We start from the raw sequence: 6,022 nt of genomic DNA on the forward strand, positions 1-6,022 counted from the left end.
CTTGGGTGGTTGTCCCTGTTTATAAGTTCCGCGCAGAGACATAGTTATTATTTATTTGACACATAATATAAAAATAAATAATAAAGTTTTATATTTGGTTTAATACAAAGTGTACATTTAAAAAAAGGTTAAATAACACTCTATATTTTGTTAAAAAATTTTAATTCGATCATTTTACTTACACTGTTCAAAACATAATGGTATAAATGACACTATGGTCAGACTTGAGCGAGTTGAACAATTTAATGAATACATGACTAAAAGAATTAAATGAAGAGAAAGAAACGTAAATAAATATTTGAAGAATTAAATGCAGAGAGAAAATACACCACTTTCACTCAATAACATTACTTAACATACATTCACACACAATTCAACCTATCCATATATCACCATCAAACGAATATAATTCATCAACCATAAAGATCAATACATTCATGACTTATTGCAGATTATCCTACTAACCATACACCAAGTACATAACCCAATATTTCTAAAACAACTATGTTCCCTCCATGATCAAGTATTCAAGTCTCTCGACTTCTTTGGACACTACCTAACAATGCACCAGTTTTATACACCCACCATCAGATTCCACCTTATATCACCCTATATACAATTCCACTCAATAATAACTCAAAAATGATATAAATTTTGAAACTCATAAAACTAGATATCTCACTGTTAGGACGACATCAATATAACTAAAACAAAGAATCCTTGCTTATTTACAACAAAACTGTGACCATTAGATAACCTTTGCACCTCTCTCATCAATCTTTATATCTTCAAAGAAAACTTATTTAGCTTCCCTATACCTATTTTATAAACCCAAAATTTAAAATTTGCACAACGAAAACCTTAGCTTGTAACCCTTCACCATTCTTGTAATTCACCCATGCAACCCCACAATATCATTTGCGTACTTTACCTATCAACAAGGGACGTAGCAGCACATGCACTTGGTATTAACCATATTATGATTTCCTCCCAAGGTAGGTACCACGAAAACCATTAAATGTCATTATCAAGAACCCCTTCTAGCTCTCTGGATTCTAACGTCTACACTATACAGGAAGAAAATATAATATTTCTCTTCATCTTACCGTGGCCCCCATATGCATTGAAACTCTTCACTGGCAAAAAGAAAACATGCACTCATATCATTATGTGATGACAGTACATTACTCAACATTTATACTACTTTCATACATTTAATACCCATCAAACATTCCATGCAATTACAAAATAATAATTTATTATACCCATAAACCCATGTTGGTATCTCTATTGAGAACACAACCCATCACCAATGTACTCTATTGTCATATTTCACTCATATAACACGTTAACACTTCCTACTCTTATTTACATTCTTAACCTAGCCAATCCACGGCTACCCTCCAAAGATTTACGATATGCATTTATCCCTTACTACAAAATCACATGCACTGTAATCCTTCAACCTGTGCATTCATATTCTAGGAATAACATCCCAAACCATTTTTTTTCCTTAGCAACCCACAACCTTCCAATTGGGTATACTATCTATCCACACTGTTTCTCAAGATTAACAAGTTTCAAAAGAAACACATCATGCTCAATCAATACATCAAAAAGTTAACTCCCCTCACTTGGGTTTTCTAGTGAATTCTTTAAAGGCCCCTTGGTTCCTAGAAAATCCTGTGACTGCAACAAGGACCCCTGCACAACTCCTTGGTACTTACAGTCTTCTCCCTATTACTCACTACGCTCAAGGTGGAGGACAAAAAGTGGGGGTTTCTCTCTTGCGCACTCTCTCGAGTTGTTCTGGAATGTAGATTAGGGTTGCTTCTTATTTCGCACACAAGCCATCGGAGGCCGCGCATTCTTCCTCCCCCGCTGCCGTCGTCGTTGAGGATACCCAGCTAGTGGCTCTCCCTCGGGTCTCTCTAGACTCTCTCCAGTACCCACCGGGATACGTCGGTGCGGTTTCCCACCGGTCTCGGTCCGACAATGGTGACGACGATGTTGCTAGGATTTGCACCTAACTTATGTCATTTCAATTTTTTAAAAATATTTACATAGTGCAACCTCTTCAAATGTGCCACGTATTCATCAAAGCACAACTCACTTAGGTTAGGCCACGGTGGCATTTAGACCGTTATGTTTTTAACGGTGTGAGCGAAAAAGACCGGATTGAACATTTTTTAACGAAATATGGGGTCTTAATGAACTTTTTTAAAAGATAGGATCACTTTGAACAAAACTCCTAAAAGTATGGACCGATGTATTAAACCTTTATATTCTTAAAAAAGAAAATAAAAAGTGAAAAATAATAATATTAAATTAATATAAAAAAATTTATGTATGTCTAAAATATATTTTTAATATATTACTTTAAATTATATCTAATATATGCAAAACTTGATTCGAATCATTTGAATTCACGCAGTTCTAATTTTACATTGTGTATTTTTATAAAATAAATATATTATTTTATGTAGTTTAATTCTATAATTTTGTTCTTTATATTATTTTTATTTTATTATATGTTTATTTCTTTGTTTTAAATTTTTATTATTTATAAGGTGATTCCGTTTAAACAACTTATTAACATTTTTAAACAAATGTGATTGATTGGTTCCATTTAAATTGTTAGTTTTGTTTTGAAATAAATAATTCAAGCCAAACTTATTAACATTAATGTGTATTGATAATTATTTCTTAAAATTAAATTAACTCTTCTTGTGGTCACATCTAAATTCTTTTATACTATTTTATTTTTATTTTTATTTTCCTATTATGGTTTAATAATTACTTTGAATCTTTTCATTACTTTTTTTTAAGAGAAATCACATTGTTAGTTTTTATTTATTCAACTTCATTTCTATAAGCACAATTTAAATAAAAATGTAATGTATAAAAAATTATAAATTGGATGTGGACATTTTTTATTAACCTAAAATTAAAGTGGAGTGTAAATAAAAATAAGTAATTTATTTATTTATTATCAAGACTCAGCTCTCCATTCCTCTTAACTTTTAACCTTTTTTTAGACATAACGATATCATTATAAGATTTGATATATTATCGATTACTATGTTGGTTCTTTTGAGCAGATTTTATGTTTAAAGAGATTTTGATGTGTGAAGTTGTGGAATTTGTTTGTATTTGTTTCATCCAATTTGAAAATGAGAAAATGAACATATTTCTAAGATGACAAGTTTTTCCCATATCATTTGTGGTGAGGTGATTTGAGAAAGATATTAGTGTAATGACCATATTATCCTCGTTAAATTCACTAAAATGGTTGATGATGAACCAATAGCCACAAGTATGGAACTGTGTTCTAGAATGAAGTTGTGAATTTCTATGGTGGTTATTAGAAAATGTGTTTAAGTCTAACTTAACCCCACAAAACCGGTTTGTAGGGTGAGATTAACACATCCCATCATGTCGAGGTATATACATCTTAAGCGTGAGATTAAACATTTTTTAATGGGTGGTCCGCTAGCGGCCCGATAGCGGGTGAAACAATATGTCCAGCAAACAACAAATATCGTTAGGATAGACTCTAACTTGACTCTAATACCATATTAGAAAATGAGTTTAAGCCTAACTCAACCCCATAAAACCGACTTGTAGGATGAGATTAACAGTGGTTAAGGAAGGTGATGATAGAATGTATGGTTGAACTTCGGAATTGTAGGATTAGTTATGGATAGGGTAGAACCAATTCTGTAACCGGGAATCAATTTTGGGTGGCATATTAAACCGATTCCAAACTTCACAAAGAAAAAAGGAAGTTGGTTCTAGGTGGGATTGAATCAATTCCAAACTTCCAATCTTCACATGAATTTAAAATTTGAGGGCTTTTCCTATTGCCATAATTATTATTTTATCAACTTATCATATTTAGAAAATGGGTAATTTGGAATACAACTTAATAACTCATTTAAAAAGTTTGTATTAAACGGATGAGTTTAATTTTCAAATTGATTGTAAATTCTTTACCTTCACTCATTTTTAACTTGGGTCATCCAGCTATTTTGTGGCCGGTTTTGATTTGTTTTTAAAAAAAATCAAATAAGTTAAATGAAAACTCAAAATAAAATATTTACTCTTAAAATTTAAATTATATTTTTTAAATTTTAATTTTAAATATAATTATTTGGTACATAAATAAATAATTCATAAAATAGTTTTAAAAGAGTGATATTAATTTTATCTTTTTAAAAGTATTATTATTATTATTATTATTTCAAAATTATTGAATAAGAGTTTTTTTAAAAAAATAATTTTAACTCATTTCATATTACTTTTATCATCAAAGATATTTTAATAATTTTTTTTACTATTTATCAATCATACCAGTCAAATTACTTATAAAACTTTTATAAATTTCACTTTCAAATTTCTTAAAAAGCATAAATTTTATTTTTAAATTTACTTAAATTCATTTTTATAAAAGAAACACACGCTAAAAGTGTGGTGCTATAGTTTTGGAAATGCGTATAAAGGTTTTGTTCATGAGCATGTTGCCTCCATATTATGAGAATTAATTTTAGTATCTAAAATTTTGATGATTACCTAAATGTATAATTTACAAATATTACATGTGTATATCTATGTAATGTTTTTTGAGTTAATAAAAATAATACATTTTATAAAGTCATACAGAGTCGGTGATATATGAAGTGTAAATTCAAAGTTTTAGACATATCAAAATTTTTTAAAGTGATCTTAAATATGGGAATATGATTAAGAGTAACATAAAAAGAAGATGTGTTGCATTTTTAAATCTTTTACTATTACAACATTTTTCCTTTTCTTTATCAAAATAATGAAATGAATATGAAAGGAAGAATAAAATAAAAAAGATATTTTAATATTGTTTTGTTTCAACTATTAGACTATATCCAATTCTTATAAAATTTTCAAGTTCTACTGACTACTTAAGAATGTAAATTGATTGTTTGATCCTTTGTCATTGTTCATATGTAGAGTAGACTTTGGAGGTATTTCTAGGTCTTCAACGTTCCCTTTCGTCTGTAGAGTAAGCTTTGGAGGTACTTTTAGGTCTTCAACGTTCCCTTCAAGCATTTCCACTACTTTATTCATTGAAGGACAATCATTAGGTTTAATTGTATACACCATAAGGCTACTATGACCATCTTCTTATCTTTTTGTCATCTTCTGACATGTTTTCCATTTCAATATTTTCATCTTCTCTAATGGGATTATAAATCCATAATGTATACTAAAGTTGACTTGAGTGCTCTGGGGATTTCAATTCTTCTTTTTGCCTGACATCTCCATTAAAAGCATTCCAAAGCTATAAACATCAGCCTTATTGGATATTCCTTCAATATTATTATAAAACAATTTTGGAGTTATATATCCAATGGGTTCCTCTTCTTGCAGTTGTTGTAACAATGCTATTATATATTGAATATTGCTTTGTCAATCCAAAGTCGGAGATCTTTGAAACAAAGTTTTTATCTAGTAGGATGTTGTGGGGTTAATATCAAAATGCAAAATCTTCATCTCACACTCATGATGGAGATAAGCAATCCCTCACAGCCACTCCCACTGATATATTATATATTCTTTCATAGGTTAAATGAGCACTCACTCCCACTGATATATTATATATTCTTTCATAGGTTAAATGAGCACTTCTATCTGTTGAAAAAATAAATTTATCAAGAGATCCATTGAACATGAATTCATACACAAGATAACGCTTTGAGCCATGAACACAAAACCCAATTAATTGTACCACATTTTGATGATGTATTTTTCATATGATTGCAACTTCACTAATAAAATCTTGTCCATTCCCTTTAGATTTATCTAATATTTTGATTGGCAGAGAAGATCCAGTGCGCAACTTTCCCTTAAAGATAGAGCCAAATCCTCCTTCACCTAATGCTCTATCTCTCCACATTATGTCCAAACTCTTTTTCATTCAATTCAAGTGCAAACAAATCCAAGTTAGATTTTGATATTTAAAACAACACAAACTGAACTATATATA

Source organism: Vigna umbellata, chromosome 1, assembly GCF_029865625.1.
Source record: "Vigna umbellata cultivar VRB3 chromosome 1, Vumbellata_1.0, whole genome shotgun sequence".
NCBI classification, from domain to species: domain Eukaryota; kingdom Viridiplantae; phylum Streptophyta; class Magnoliopsida; order Fabales; family Fabaceae; genus Vigna; species Vigna umbellata.